Genomic DNA, 17,169 nt, shown 5'->3' on the forward strand with positions numbered 1-17,169 from the left:
TCTTCTCATTTTCCCATCCAACTTTAACAAAAATTTGTCAAACACCTGTGGGGTGTTAAGGCTCACTATACCCCTTGTTACATTCCGTGATGGGTGTAGTTTCCAAAATGGGGTCACACGTGGGTATTTGTTTGTTTCCGTTTATGTCAGAACCGCTGTAAAATCAGCCACCCCTGTGCAAATCACCAATTTAGGCCTCAAATGTACATAGTGCGCTCTCACTCCTAAGGCTTGTGCGTCCGCAGAGCATTCTACGCCCACATATGTGGTATTTCCGTATTCAGGAGAAATTGCGTTACAAATTTTGGGGGTCTTTTTTTCCTTTTACATCTTGTGAAAATAAAAAGTATGGGGCAACACCAGCATGTTAGTGTAAAATTTTTTTTTTTTTTTTACACTAACAGGCTGGTGTAGACCCCAACTTTTCCTTTTCATAAGGGGTAAAAGGAGAAAAAGCCCCCCAAAATTTGTAGTGCAATTTCTCCCAGGTACGGATATACCCCATATGTAGCCCTAAACTGTTTCCTTGAAATACGACAGGGCTCCGAAGTGAAAGAGCACCATGCGCATTTGAGGACTAAATTAGGGATTTCATAGGGGTGGGCATAGGGGTATTCTACGCCAGTGCTTCCCAAACAGGTTGCCTCCAGCTGTTGCTAAACTCCCAGCATGCCTGGACAGTCAGTGGCTGTCCGGAAATGCTGGGAGTTATTGGTTTGCAACAGCTAGAGGATCTATTTTTGAAACACTGCCGTACGATGTTTTTCATTTTCATTGGGGGGAGGGGGACAGTGTAGGTGGTTGTATATGTAGTGTTTTACCCTTTATTTGTGTTAGTGTAGTGTGGTGTTTTCAGGGTACATTCGCACTGGCAGGGTTTACGGTGGGTTTCCCACTAGGAGTTTGCCGCAGCGCAAACTTGAAGCAGGAAACTTACTGTAAACTCGCATGTGTGATTGTACCCTGGCGAATCTCCAGCTGTTTCAAACCTACAACTCCCAGCATGTACTGACAGACCAAGCATGCTGGGAGTTGAACTTTTGCAACAGCTGGAGGCACACTGGTTGGAAAACCTTCAGTTAGGTTCTGGTATCTAACTCAGTATTTTCCAACCAGTGTGCCTCCAGCTGTTGCAAAACTACAACTCCCAGCATGTACTGATTGGCGAAGGGCATGCTGGGAGATGTAGTTATGCAACAGCTGGAGGTACGCAACTACAACTCCCAGCATGCAGGGACAGCTGTTTGGTCATGCTGGGAGTTGTAGTTTTGCAAGATCTGAAGGGCCACAGTTTAGAAACTACTGCACAGTGATCTCAAAACTGTGGCCCTCCAGATTTTGCAAAACTACAAATCCCAGCATGCCCAGACAGCAAACAGCTGTATGGGCATGTTGGGAGTTGTAGTTTTGCAACATCTGGAGGGCTACAGTTTAAAGACCACTGTGTAGTGGTCTCAAACTGTAGCCCTCCAGATGTTGCTAGGCAACTCACCAACTTCCGTAGTCTGCACGTCATCGCCGCACCAGGGTGCCGCCTGTCATCGTCGCCCGCTGCTGATCATCGCCCGTTGACGCCGCTGATGGGTAAGTGACCTCTGGCGCCGGTCACCCACGGTTCCCCTGCTCTGCCCGGACAACAGTGGGTGGGCAGAGCGGGGGAACCGAACTTTAACCCTCCCGCCCTCAATCTACTATTGGTCATCACTTCTGGATGACCAATAGCAGGGATAGGAGGGGTGGCACCCCTGCCATCTAACTCTATCCCTTCAAGGGGACCGGGGGTGTCTTGGACCCTAATGAGTCCCAACTGAGTTGTGTTGACCCAGAGGAAGGCAGAAAACCCTCATACTAGAGGTAAAAATTCCTTCCCGACTCCAAATATGGCAATCAGAATAAATCCCTGGATCAACATTCTGTCCTATAAATCTAGTATACAAAACCAGCGATGTTATTATTCTCCATAAATCCATCCAGCCCCTTTTTGAACTCTTTTACAGAGTTCACCATGACCACCTCCTCCGGAAGAGAATTCCCCAGAGTTCACCATGACCACCTCCTCCGGGAGAGAATTCCTCCGGGAGAGAATTCCACAGTCTACAGTAAAGAACCCCCGCCTCTGCTGGTGTAGAAACCTTCTTTCCTCAAGATGTAGAGGATGCCCCCTTGTTATTGATACAGTCCTGGGTATAAATAGATCATGGGAGAGATCTCTGTACTGTCCCCTGATATATTTATACATAGTTATTAGGTCTCCCCTAAGCCTTCTTTTTTCTAAACTAAATAATCCCAACTCTGATAATCTTTCTGGGTACTGTAATCCTCCCATTCTTTTATTACTCTGGTTGCCAGTCTTTGAACCCTCTCCAGATCCACTATGGGGGAGATTTATTAAAACCTGTCCAGAAAAAAAGTTGCTGAGTTGACCATAGCAACCAATCAGATTGCTTCTTTCATTATTCAGAGGTCTTTTCAAAAATGAAAGAAGTGATCTGATTGGTTCATATGGGCAACTCAGCAACTTTTCCTCTGGGCAGGTTTTGATAAATCTCCCCTTATATCTTTTTTGTACACTGGTGCCCAGTACTGTACACAGTATTCTATGTGTGGTCTGACTAGTGATTTATACAGCGGTAGAATTATTTCCTTGTTGTGGGCATCTATGCCCCTATTGATGCACCCCGTGATTTTATTTGCCTTGGTAGCAGCTGCCCGACACTGGTCACTACAGCTAAATTTACTGTTAACAAAGACTCCCAAGTCCTTTTCCATGTCAGTCGTCCCAAGTGTTCTCCCATTTAACACATAATCCCAGCCTGAATTTTTCTTCCTCATGTGCATTACCTTATATTTATCAGTGTTGAACCTCATCTGCCACTTCTCAGCCCAAACCTCCAACTTATCCAGATCCATTTGTAACAGTGCACTGTCCTCTATTGTGTTTATCACTTTACAGAGTTTAGTATCATCTGCAAAGATTGCTACTTTACTATTCAACGCCTCTACAAGATCATTAATGAATGTATTGAATAGGACAGGACCCAAGACGGACCCCTGTGGTACCCCACTAGTAACAGTCACCCAATCAGAAAAAGTACCATTAATAACCCCCCTCTGTTTCCTATCACTGAGCCAGTTACTTACCCACTTACACACATTCTCCCCCAGCCCAATCCCACTCATTTTATGCACCAACCTTTTATGTGGAACCGTATTAAATGTAGGGATCGACCAATAAAGTTTTTTTTAGGGTCTGCACTACTTCTGGCTCCGGCGCCATCCTCCTGAGCTGTCACTGTGCGCACTAACTGTGACGTCGCGTTGAGGACGTCACTCGTCATTGCTCTGCGCAGCGCACAGCGTAACACAGGATGCCGCAGGAGCCAGAAATAGCGCAGACCCCGGAAACAGGTAATTATAAAACCGGTGATGGGGGAGGCAATGGGGCAGCGGCGGCAGAGGTCTCTGGCCGGGGCGGTGTGCGGCGCGGTGGTGGTGGTGGGGTGCGGTGGGGCATTATTGGAATATCGGCAGATACTGATAACATCCAAAATCGTGAATATCTGCCGATAATATCGGCCAAACCGATAATCGTTCGATCCCTAATCAAATGCATTGGAAAAATCCAGATATCCGACATCCAGCGATTGCCCCTTGTCCAGTCTGGAGTTCACCTCCTCATAAAAGCTGATCAGGTTAGTTTGACAGGACCAATCCCTCATAAAGCCATGCTGATATGGAGTCACACATTTATTTTAATCAAGATATTCCAAAACAGCATCTCTTAGAAACCCTCAAACAATTTACATACAACCGAGGTTAAAATAACAGGTCTATAATTCCCGGGGTCACCTTTTGAACCCTTTTTAAATATTGGCACCTCATTTGGCATTCGCCAGTCCTGGGGAACAGTCCCTGTCACTATAGAGTCCCTGAATATTAAAAATAGGGATCTGTCTATTACATTACATAATTCGTTTAGAACACGGGGATGAATGCCATCTGGACCTGGTGATTTGTCTATTTTTATTTTTTTGTAGGCGGCACTGTACTTCTTCCTGGGTTAGACAGGTGGCCTGTACTGGGGAGTTTACCTTATCTCGCTGTATTTCACCTGGCATTTCATTTTCCTCAGAGAATACAGTGGAGAAGAATTTGTTTAATATATTAGCTTTTTCCTGAACCCCGTTTATAATTTCTTCTTCATCATTTTTTAAGGGGCCCACACTTTCATTTTTGACCTTTCTACTGTTTATATAGTTAAAGGGGTACTCCGGTGAAAAACTTTTTTTTTTTTTTTAAATCAACTGGTGCCAGAAAGTTAAACAGATTTGTAAATCACTTCTATTAAAAAATCTTAATCCTTCCTGTACTTATTAGCTACTGAATACTACAGTGGAAATTATTTTCCGTTTGAAATACAGAGCTGTCTGCTGACATCATGAGCACAGTGCTCTATGCTGACATCTCTGTCCATTTTAGGAACTGTCCAGGGTAAAAGGAAATCCCCATAGCAAACATATGCTGCTCTGGACAGTTCATAAAATGGACAGAGATGTCATCAGAGAGCACTGTGCTCGTGATGTCAGCAGACAGTTCTGTGTTTCAAGAAGAAAAGAATTTCCGCTGTAGTATTCAGCAGCTAATAAGTACAGGAAGGATTAAGATTTTTTAATAGAAGTAATTTACAAATCTGTTTAACTTTCTGGCACCAGTTTTAAAAGAAAAAAAGGTTTTCACCGGAGTACCCCTTTAACCTGTTAAGGACCCAGGGCGTACCTGTACGCCCTGAGTCCGCTCCCGATCTATAACACGGGGCCACGGCCTCTAACAATGGCCGGGACACGCGGCTAATATCGCGCGGCATTGATCACGCTGCCGCGCGCTATTAACCCTTTAGATGCGGCATCCCGAACAGCTTACAGGACAGTTGGAGGGTCCCTACCTGCTTCCTCGCTGTCCGATCGCCGACTGACTGCTCAGTGCCTGAGATCCAGGCATGAGCAGTCAAGCGGCAGAATCATCTATCACTGGTTTCTTATGAGGAACAAGTGATCAATGTGAAAGATCAGTGTGTGCAGTGTTATAGGTCCCGATGGGAGCTATAACACTGCAAAAAAAAAAAAAAAAGTAAAAAAAAAAAGTGAATAAAGATCATTTAACCCCTCCCCTATTAGGGTGCGTTCCCACACGGCGTACACGCAGCGTATTTCACGCTGCGCAAAATTTACGGCAGCAGCGGAAAATATGCTGCGTATTCCTTGCTCACTATACACACAGGGCTTTCTGGCGGCAGCCCTATGTGTACAGTGAGTTTTGGAGGCGGAGCCGCACGTCACAGTCACGCCGGCACACGGCCCCGCCTCCAAAAATCACTACACGCATACGGCTGCCGCCAGAAAGCCCTGTGTGTATAGTGAGCAAGGAATACGCAGCGTATTTCCCGCTGCTGCCGTAAATTTTGCGCAGCGTCAAATACGCTGCGTATACGCCGTGTGGGAACGCACCCTTAAAAGTTTGAATCACCCCCCTTTTCCCATAAAATAAAAAAAAAGGGTAAATAAAAATAAACATATGTGGTATTGCTGAGAGCCGAAATGTCCTAAATATAAAAATATATCATTAATTAAACCGCACGGTCAATGGCGTGCGCGCAAAAAAATTCCAAAGTCCAAAATAGTGCATTTTTGGTCACTTTTTATTTCATGAAAAAATGAATAAAAAGTGATCAATAAGTCCTATCAATGCAAAAATGGTACCGCTAAAAATTCAGATCACGGCGCAAAAAATTGGCCCTCATACCGCCCCATACGCGGAAAAATAAAAAAGTTATAGGGGTCAGAAGATGACAATTTTAAACGTATACATTTTCCTGCATGTAGTTTAGATTTTTTCCAGAAGTACGACAAAATCAAACCTATATACCGTATTTATCGGCGTATAACACGCACTTTTTAGGCTAAAATTTTAGCCTAAAGTCTGTGTGCGTGTTATACGCCGATACACCCCCAGGAAAGGCAGGGGGAGAGAGGCCGTCGCTGCCCGCTTCTCTCCCCCTGCCTTTCCTGGGGTCTAGAGCGCTGCTGTCGGCCCTTTTCACCCCCTGGTTATCGGCGCCGCTGCCCGTTCTGTCCCCCTGACTATCGGTGCCAGGCCTCCGTCGTGCGTCCCCGGCGTCATTGCTATGCGCTGAACGGCGCGGTGCATGACGTCAGAGCGCCGCGCCGTGCATAGCAACGACGCTGGGGACGCACGACGGAGGCCTGGAGCAGCGCGGACCGGACTCAGGTAATTATGCCACCGGGGATGGGGGAAGGCAACGGGGCAGCGGCGCCGGCAATGGGTGCCGCTGCCCCTTCTCTCCCCCTGGCTGTCGGCGCCGCTTCTCTCCCCCTGGCTATCGGCGCCGGCACCGATAGTCAGGGGGACAGAACGGGCAGCGGCGCCGATAACCAGGGGGTGAAAAGGGCCGACAGCAGCGCTCTAGACCCCAGGAAAGGCAGGGGGAGAGAAGCGGGCAGCGACGGCCTCTCTCCCCTGCCTTTCCTGGGGGTATATCGGGGTATACACGCGCACACATGCACCCTCATTTTTTCATGGATATTTGGGTAAAAAACTTTTTTTACCCAAATATCCTTGGTAAAATGAGGGTGCGTGTTATAGGCCGGTGCGTGGTATACCCCGATAAATACGGTAAGTAGGGTATCATTTTAACCGTATGGACCTACAGAATAAAAGAAGGTGTAATTTTTACCGAAAAATGCACTGCGTAGAAACGGAAGCCCCCAAAAGTTACAAAATGGCATTTTTTTTTCAATTTTGTCTCACATTGATTTTTTTCCGTTTTGCCGTAGATTTTTGGGTAAAATGACTGACGTCACTACAAAGTAAAATTGGTGGCGCAAAAAATAAGCCATCATATGGATTTTTAGGTGAAAGATTCAAAGAGTTATGATTTTTTTAACCTCTTAAGGACCCAGCCATTTTACACCTTAGGACCCGGCCATTTTTTGCAGATCTGACCACTGCCACTTTAAACATTAATAACTCTGGAATGCTTTTAGTTATTATTCTGATTCCGAGACAGTTTTTTCGTGACATATTCTACTAAATTTTTTGGTAACTTGCATCCTTTCTTGGTGAAAGATCCCAAAATGTTATGAAAAATTTGAAAATGTTGCATTTTTCTAACTTTGAAGCTCTTTGCTTGTAAGGAAAATGGGTATTCCAAAAAAAAAAAAAAATTGTATTCACATATACAATATGTCCACTTTATGTTTGCATTATAAAATTGACAAGTTTTTACTTTTGGAAGACACCAGAGGGCTTCAAAGTTCAGCAGCAATTTTCCAATTTTTCACAAAATTTCCAAACTCACTATTTTTCAGGGACCAGTTCAGGTTTGAAGTGGATTTGAAGGGTCTTCATCTTAGAAATACCCCACAAATGACCCCATTATAAAAACTGCACCCCTCAAAGTATTCAAAATGACATTCGGTCAGCCTTTTAACCCTTTAGGTGTTTCACAGGAATAGCAGCAAAGTGAAGGAGAAAATTCACAATCTTAATTTTTTACACTCGCATGTTCTTGTAGACCCAATTTTTGAATTTTTACAAGGGATAAAAGGAGAAAATTTATACTTATATTTGTAGCCCAATTTCTCTTGAGTAAGCACATACCTCATATGTCTATGTAAAGTGTTCAGCGAGCGCAGTAGAGGGCTCAGAAGCGAAGGAGCGACAAGGGGATTTTGGCGAGTACGTTTTTCTGAAATGGTTTTTGGGGGGCATGTTGCATTTAGGAAGCCCCTATGGTGCCAGAAAAGCAAAAAAAAAAAAAAAACACATGCCATACCATTTTGGAAACAAGACCCCTTGAGGAACATAACAAGGAATAAAGTGAGCCTTAATACCCCACAGGTGTTTCACGACTTTTGCATATGTAAAAAAATTGAAAAAAAAATTCACTAAAATTTGTGTTTCCACCCCAAATTTCTCATTTTTGCAAGAGTTAATAGCAGAAAATACCCCCCAAAATTTGTAACCCCATCTCTTCTGAGTATGGAGGTACCCCATAGGTTGACCTGAAGTGCACTACGGGCGAACTACAATGCTCAGAAGAGAAGGAGTCATATTTGGCTTGAGAGCAAATTTTGCTCGGGGGGCATGTCGCATTTAGGAAGCCCCTATGGTATCAGGACAGCAAAATAACCCCCACATGGCATACCATTTTGGAAACTAGACCCCTTGAGGAACGTAACAAGGGGTACAGTGAGCATTTACCCCCCCCACTGGTGTCTGTCAGACACGCGACGGAGGCCTGGAGCACGACGGAGGCCTGGAGCAGCGCGGACCGGACTCAGGTAATTATGCCACCGGGGATGGGGGAAGGCAACGGGGCAGCGGCGCCGGCAATGGGTGCCGCTGCCCCTTCTCTCCCCCTGGCTGTCGGCGCCGCTTCTCTCCCCCTGGCTATCGGCGCCGGCACCGATAGTCAGGGGGACAGAACGGGCAGCGGCGCCGATAACCAGGGGGTGAAAAGGGCCGACAGCAGCGCTCTAGACCCCAGGAAAGGCAGGGGGAGAGAAGCGGGCAGCGACGGCCTCTCTCCCCTGCCTTTCCTGGGGGTATATCGGGGTATACAGGCGCACACATGCACCCTCATTTTTTCATGGATATTTGGGTAAAAAACTTTTTTTACCCAAATATCCTTGGTAAAATGAGGGTGCGTGTTATAGGCCGGTGCGTGGTATACCCCGATAAATACGGTAAGTAGGGTATCATTTTAACCGTATGGACCTACAGAATAAAAGAAGGTGTAATTTTTACCGAAAAATGCACTGCGTAGAAACGGAAGCCCCCAAAAGTTACAAAATGGCATTTTTTTTTCAATTTTGTCTCACATTGATTTTTTTCCGTTTTGCCGTAGATTTTTGGGTAAAATGACTGACGTCACTACAAAGTAAAATTGGTGGCGCAAAAAATAAGCCATCATATGGATTTTTAGGTGAAAGATTCAAAGAGTTATGATTTTTTTAACCTCTTAAGGACCCAGCCATTTTACACCTTAGGACCCGGCCATTTTTTGCAGATCTGACCACTGCCACTTTAAACATTAATAACTCTGGAATGCTTTTAGTTATTATTCTGATTCCGAGACAGTTTTTTCGTGACATATTCTACTAAATTTTTTGGTAACTTGCATCCTTTCTTGGTGAAAGATCCCAAAATGTTATGAAAAATTTGAAAATGTTGCATTTTTCTAACTTTGAAGCTCTTTGCTTGTAAGGAAAATGGGTATTCCAAAAAAAAAAAAAAATTGTATTCACATATACAATATGTCCACTTTATGTTTGCATTATAAAATTGACAAGTTTTTACTTTTGGAAGACACCAGAGGGCTTCAAAGTTCAGCAGCAATTTTCCAATTTTTCACAAAATTTCCAAACTCACTATTTTTCAGGGACCAGTTCAGGTTTGAAGTGGATTTGAAGGGTCTTCATCTTAGAAATACCCCACAAATGACCCCATTATAAAAACTGCACCCCTCAAAGTATTCAAAATGACATTCGGTCAGCCTTTTAACCCTTTAGGTGTTTCACAGGAATAGCAGCAAAGTGAAGGAGAAAATTCACAATCTTAATTTTTTACACTCGCATGTTCTTGTAGACCCAATTTTTGAATTTTTACAAGGGATAAAAGGAGAAAATTTATACTTATATTTGTAGCCCAATTTCTCTTGAGTAAGCACATACCTCATATGTCTATGTAAAGTGTTCAGCGAGCGCAGTAGAGGGCTCAGAAGCGAAGGAGCGACAAGGGGATTTTGGCGAGTACGTTTTTCTGAAATGGTTTTTGGGGGGCATGTTGCATTTAGGAAGCCCCTATGGTGCCAGAAAAGCAAAAAAAAAAAAAAAAACACATGCCATACCATTTTGGAAACAAGACCCCTTGAGGAACATAACAAGGAATAAAGTGAGCCTTAATACCCCACAGGTGTTTCACGACTTTTGCATATGTAAAAAAATTGAAAAAAAAATTCACTAAAATTTGTGTTTCCACCCCAAATTTCTCATTTTTGCAAGAGTTAATAGCAGAAAATACCCCCCAAAATTTGTAACCCCATCTCTTCTGAGTATGGAGGTACCCCATAGGTTGACCTGAAGTGCACTACGGGTGAACTACAATGCTCAGAAGAGAAGGAGTCATATTTGGCTTGAGAGCAAATTTTGCTCGGGGGGCATGTCGCATTTAGGAAGCCCCTATGGTATCAGGACAGCAAAATAACCCCCACATGGCATACCATTTTGGAAACTAGACCCCTTGAGGAACGTAACAAGGGGTACAGTGAGCATTTACCCCCCCCACTGGTGTCTGTCAGATCTTTGGAACAGTGGGCTGTACAACATTTTTAATTTGCACAGCCCACTGTTCCAAAGATCTGTCAGACACCAGTGGGGGGTAAATTCTCACTGCACCCCTCATTACATTCCGTGAGGGGTGTAGTTTCCGAAATGGGGTCACATGTGTTTTTTTTTTTTGCGTTTGTCAAAACCGCTGTAACAATCAGCCACTCCTGTGCAAATCACCTCAAATGTACATGGTGCACTCTCCCTTCTGGGCCTTGTTGTGCGCCCCCAGAGCACTTTGCACCCACATATGGGGTATCTCTGTAGTCGGGAGAAATTGCATTACAAATTTTGGGGGGCTTTTTTTCCCCTTTTACCTCTTGTCAAAATGAAAAGTATAGGGCAACACCAGCATGTTAGTATAAACAATTTATTTTTTTACACTAACAGGCTGGTGTAGACCCCAACTTCACCTTTTCATAAGGGGTGAAAGGAGAAAAAGGCCCCCAAAATTTGTTAGCCAATTTCTCCCGAGTAGGGCGATACCCCATATGTGACCCTAAACTCTTGCCTTGAAATACGACAGGGCTCCAAAGTGAGAGAGCGCCATGTGCATTTGAGGCCTGAATTAGGGATTTGCATAGGGGTGGACATTGGGAATCACTGGCGTAGAATACCCCTAACAGGGTTCCTCCAGCTGTTGCAAAACTCCCAGCATGCTTGGACAGTCAACGGCTGTCCGGCAATACTGGGAGTTGTTGTTTTGCAACAGCTGGAGGCTCCATTTTGGAAACAGTGGCATACCAGATGTTTTTCATTTTTATTGGGGAGGGGGGCTGTGTAGGGGTATGTGTATATGTAGTGTTTTTTACTTTTTATTTTATTTTGTGTTAGTGTAGTGTAGTGTTTTTAGGGTACACACAGGCGGGGGATTACAGCGAGTTTCCCGCTGCGAGTTTGAGCTGCCGCGCAAAATTTGCTGCATCGCAAACTTGCAGCCTGATACTCACTGTAAGCCCCCTGCCCATGTGAATGTACCCTGTACATTCACAGGGGGGGGGGGAACCTCCAGCTGTTGCAAAACTACAAATCCCAGCATGCACAGTCTATCAGTGCATGCTGGTAGTTATAGTTTTGAAACAGCTGGAGGCACAAGGGTTGAGAAACACTGAGTTAGGAAACAGACAATGTTTCCCAACCAGTGTGCTTCCAGTTGTTGCAAAACCACTACTCCCAAACATTCTCAGGCATGCTGGAAGTAGTAGTTTGGCAACATCTTTAGAGCCAGATGTTGCCGAACTACAACTCCCAGCATGCTTGGAGTTGTAGTTCTGCAACATCTGGAGGGCTGCAGTTTGCAGACCACTAATACAGTGGTTCCCAATCTGTGCCCTTCCAGATGTTGCAAAACTACAACTCCCAGTATGCCAAAATTGTCCAGGCATGCTGGGAGTTGTAGTTCTGCAACATCTGAAGGGCCAGATGTTACAGAACTACAACTCCCAGCATGCCTGGACAGTAAGGGCATGCTGAGGATGTGTAGTTTTGCAACATCTGGAAGGGCACAGTGGTCTCCAAACTGTGGACCTCCGGATGTTGCAAAATTGCAACTCCCAGCATGCCCAGATGCCAAGGGCTGTCTGGGCATGCTGGGAATTGTAGTATACAGGGTCCCATTACAGCAATGCATGTCGCTTTACGGCGACGTGCATTTCTGTAAAGGGCCAGACCGCGGCTGAAGAGGAACTCACCTGTCGCCGCCGCCGTCTTCATCGCCGGGATCCGGGTCTTCAGGGACGAGGTAAGTACCTGGGCCTGGGCCCCAGCACTCCCCCGGCACGTCCTCCGGTCTTCCTCCCGTCCTCACAGGGGCCGGGCAGGAGGAAGTAACCGCCCCCCCTGCGATTGGTCGGTTAGATAACCGAAGAATCGCAGGGGATGGGAGAAGGTGGCAGGCTTGCCACCTCGCTCCTAGCCTTCAGCATGGTCCTGGCTGTCTGTGACAACCGGGATAATGCAAAATTACCGGGGGGTCGAGTCCCAGAGACCCGATCAGCACAATATCGCCCCAGATTGCACGGGCAATTTCCCTCGCGATTTGGCGTTTGCCCTGGATGCCTGCCGAAGCATTTCAGCAGGCATCCGCTTCCGATCTCTGCCCGGTGTGCGGCAGGGACCGGAAAACGCCAGGGCGTATGGATACGCCCTGGATCTTTAAGGCCCAGGGTGTGAGGGCGTATCCATACGCCCTGGGTCCTTAAGAGATTAAAGGTAAGGAGGAAAAAACGAAAATGCAAAAACGGAAAAACCCCGGGTCCTTAAGGGGTTAAAGGACATTTTGGGGTTAGTTTTACTCTCTTTGGCAAAGAGTCTTTTTGTCTCTATTTTTGCGGCTTTTATCTTTTTTTTATTTTATTTTTTACATATTTTACATTTTTCTCTGTAGTTTTTAATGCTTCTTCACTGCCGTCCTGTTTTAGTAGTTTAAATGATTTATTTTTGTCATTTATTGCCCCCTTAACGTTTTTATTCATCCATATTGGTTTTACAATATATACATCTTACAGTGAGAATTTAAGATATTTTTAAAAGTCTCCCATTTAGTGTCAGTATTCATGTTTTGAGAACATTATCCCATTTTATATTATTAAGGGCTTCTCTGAGTTGATCGAACTTTGCGTTCCTAAGGTTCATTGTTTTTGTGGCCCCTCGAGAGATGCCCTTGAAAAAAAAAAAGTTATAATGTATTATATTATAATCCCTATTTCCTAGGTATCCTTCTACTTTATACTACACTCACTTGTATACAGACACACAATCGCTAGCTCAACAATCGCTTAGTGTACTTGCTTTATATTTACCACAACCACCTCTCTTCCACTGCCTGGAAGTGAATGCAAATGGCTAGCTGGCTGCAAACCGTTGCAATTTATCAGCTGCTAATTATTTAGTTACTCCACCCTCTCTCCACCTGTAATCCTCCCAGACAGAGAAAGAGAGGGAAAAAAAAACCACAGATATGCAGTCAAGGCTCACAACACTTCTTACAGTATTCCCTTAATCTTAAGTCCCTCTCACTTTTATACTACACTCACATGTATACTTCACACTCTTGTATACAGGGGAGAACTGTCATTAAGGGAGCTGGAGGGAATGTCGAGGAAGGAGGGCACTATTCATGGAAGGAGTGTAAAGAAAAGACTCATGGTGTAGAGTGCATGTCTGAAGTAATTCTGAGCAATACTGAGAGGAGTTGCCCAACATTGGAAAAAAGGAGCTGCTTTTTTTCTGAAACGGCACATTACCTGACCATAGGCTGTGTTTGGTAATTTACTGTAGCTTATTTTCAGTAAAATGTATGGGGCAAGACTGTGACAGCATTGAGGTTTGTCTATATCCTACAAGAAGCTGTTACTTTAACCTGCCTTTGTACCAGTAAGGGTCTATTCACACACCTGAAGTGAAAGCCCATTACACTTCTATGGGATTCCGCACACCCGTTGACACTTCAGAAATCTCGCTAATACGCAAGTGGGATTTCCAAAGTGTAAACGGGAGTGCGGAATCCCATAGAAGTGTATTGAGTTTTCACTTCAGGTGGAATTCCGCAGGCGAATAGACCCTAAGTGTGGTCTTTTTTTGAGTTTATGGACAAAAGTGGCACTATTAATTTAAATAAGTAGGCCCTTTTTCTAACCCTGGACAACCCATTAAAAATTTAAAGGGGTTGTCCAGCCAAAAATATAAAATCAATGTCTGCAGCACTCTGGTATCTCAGGAGCTCCAATAGAAATGAATGGATGACGTGGCATCTGCAGCTCCAGGCGCAGAGAGAGACGGGGCCCTGATCTGGATATTGTGTGTGTGTGTGTGTGTGTGTGTGTGTGTGTGTGTGGGGGGGGGGGGGGGGGATGTGCTCTAGAAAGGTAGGGAGACACCTAGTGACAGCTTTTTAAACACAAATAAAACATTGAGTTTTTTTTAAACAAAGTACATTAGAAAGGTGTTTTATTTACCATAAGGAGTGCAAAAATTCGTTTTAATGACAGTGCCCATTTAATGAATAAATGTCTCATGTTGTGATTGAAGTAAAAATGTAACGTTGTAGCAGATGTACAAAACAGACCTTCTATAGCTGGAAACATTTTAAGCACTATATCAAAGAATATCATATTGCATACACAAACCCAAATGTACTTGCTGCTGAAAACACAAACAAGATACTTTATTCAGGCATAAGAAAAAGTAGAAAGAATGTGATTTCCGCCATAATACCATCCGTTTATTCTGGGACTGTGACAAGCATGAAATTCCTTAGAAACCTGCAGCTACAAGTTTTACATGGTAAATCAGGTTTCCACACTTAAAAATGGAAACCGGCAGCTGATTCATCCGCACTAAACCCAATGCATGGGGTTATTGTGGTGATGCATACGCAGCATCCCTGCCTCCGTTCCTTCGGCTACCATATGCCCACCCACCTTGTGCTCAAATGGGTGAAGGGGGTCCCATGAATATTTATGAGGTGGCTAAGCATATGGAAGCAAAGGGGCCAGAGGGAAGGGTCCTGGGTATACGAGGCCAATGGAGAGGACAGCATCCAATCATTAATGCTTGTAAATTGTAAATATTGGGTTTTTTGTGCTCTGTCATCAGCTTTTGAACTAGAGGCTGTCAGTTCTGGCCTGAGTCAAATGTAGATGAAAGCTAGCCTTTTATTTTAGGTGATATGATGGCTCTGCACTTTGATTGATACTTTAAAAATGCTTGTTGGGATTAGGAATGATAAGGTGAGACTATTTAGAACATAAAAACCTGATGTCATCTGCAAAAAAGCCAATAAAAGTTTTCAAGCTTCATAAAAACATACACAATATATAACTGCATAGAGCAGCCAAAGAAGTGTATTTGGTGTTGCTACCAATACACCACATACACGGTATAATTGGCATAGATACAATAGCCCTCATTTACTTAGGTAATCCCGTCACTTTTTGTCTGGTTGTGCGGCTAAAATTGTGTCGCACAGCTCGTGCAACAACACTTCATGTGACACATTTTACAGACATGAACCAGCATCTCTCAGAGTGGTTTTAAAACCCGACAAAAGGGGCGTGGTTTTTGAAAAAAGGGGTGTGTTCCTGACAAAATCACTTCAAGTGTGAGAAAATACACATAAAAACGTGTGAGTTTGTTGAAACCAAAACCCTACACCTTTGAGCAGTCGGTAAAGTAATTAAAATGGAGTCTTTATGTTGAAAAGCTTTTTATAGACCTTTGTATATTATTTAAACCTATTTTTTGGAAATGTATTTAATTATATCTGTTAATTGCCTAATTGTATTACTTATTAACCATTTAGTTTATAATTAAAATGTATACATAATACATCACGATCAGGATTATATTTATTGTAATCTAATATTTTTTTGAATGTTTTTTCAATTACATTTCAACAGGTTTCAGGGTATATTACAACCAAAAATAAGTTTAATCAAGGCAGCCCCAACCATTACATTTTTTTTTTTACATTTTTTTAAATACTCAATCATGGCCATTCCCTTTCACACAATTTTGCATGCAACACAAATTTCAACCCTTGCGACACAAAATGAAATTGACGTGAGACAGATTAGTAAATCAGAGTGAAAAGTACACGGAGTAAACCTGAAATCCCTCCAAGATAAACACTCCGGGGGAGATTTATCAAAACTTGTGCAGAGGAAAATTTGCCCAGTTGCCCATAGCAACCAATCAGATCGCTTCTTTCATTTTGCAGAGGCCTTTTCAAAAATGAAAGAAGCGAGCTGATTGGTTGCTATGGGCAACTCAGCAACTTTCCTCTGGACAGGTTTTGATAAATCTCCCCCTTCATTCTTCGTAAATGAGGGCTAATATGTCTCGGTAAGGGAACACTAAACATAGAAATGAATAATAAAAGTGTACTGGCGAAACAACCTGCCCACAGTTTTCTTAATCTGCAGGGTATTTTGCATGTTAATGAAGAAAACAATGTTTTGCAGGGGACTGAAATTCTGCATGGGACAAAAGTTACACATTTTTCCTGATCTATTCTTAATTTTGGCACATAGATGATTATAGAGAGTGCGAAGCATGGTATTCCTCATCTCCTACTTCAGACAGAGAATTTAGGAAGGGCTCAGTCTGCAACAAGGCACCATAAATGCTGCGATGAGATATGGCTGATAAGAAAACATGGAAATTTCCCAGATTTAAATGTATTTTTTATATATTCATTGACAAAAAATATGCACCCAGAGAGAAATGTCCAATTAATGCAAAATTTTGCTTGTGGTTATGTCTCAGGCAGATATGTAAATCATTACAGGTGTGGTCTTATTAAAACCTGCGTCTTATCACATTAACATGCTTACCACATTGCCCCATAAAAAGGCTCAAAGAGGCTACTTTGGGGTAGTGAACCTCTTAGTGACAGATCAGTGACTTTCGTTACTTTTTTGCATTTAACAAGTTTTAGTCACTTTTCTACACAGTCCAACAAATAGAGGGTGGCATTACAAAATTTTTTTTTTAAAGTTGCTGAAATTTTAGTGCATGGTTCTGGTTGGAAGCAAGTCAAATAATAGTTGGTATCAGCCTGGTACACTTTGATGAATATGGCACATTTGAAGACTGACCCTCTATGTTTGCACTAAGAATTAGACAGTTTTAGTAAATCGGTTCCAATGAATGTGGCTGAAAGAACAAACACTATGGGTAATGTGATATATATAGGATATCCCCCTGAGTGCTCTAGTATGTATGAGAAAGATATGTTCTTCCAGAAGACAGTATCAGAAAA

General features: G+C 43.5%; 1 protein-coding gene across 5 annotated transcripts in view; it reads right to left on the reverse strand.

The window, feature by feature from the left end:
• Window positions 1-17,169, reverse strand: part of MDFIC (MyoD family inhibitor domain containing) — a 164,142-nt gene that overhangs the window by 62,096 nt on the left and 84,877 nt on the right. The window lies entirely within an intron of this gene.

Source organism: Hyla sarda, chromosome 4, assembly GCF_029499605.1.
Source record: "Hyla sarda isolate aHylSar1 chromosome 4, aHylSar1.hap1, whole genome shotgun sequence".
In the NCBI taxonomy this organism is placed as follows: domain Eukaryota; kingdom Metazoa; phylum Chordata; class Amphibia; order Anura; family Hylidae; genus Hyla; species Hyla sarda.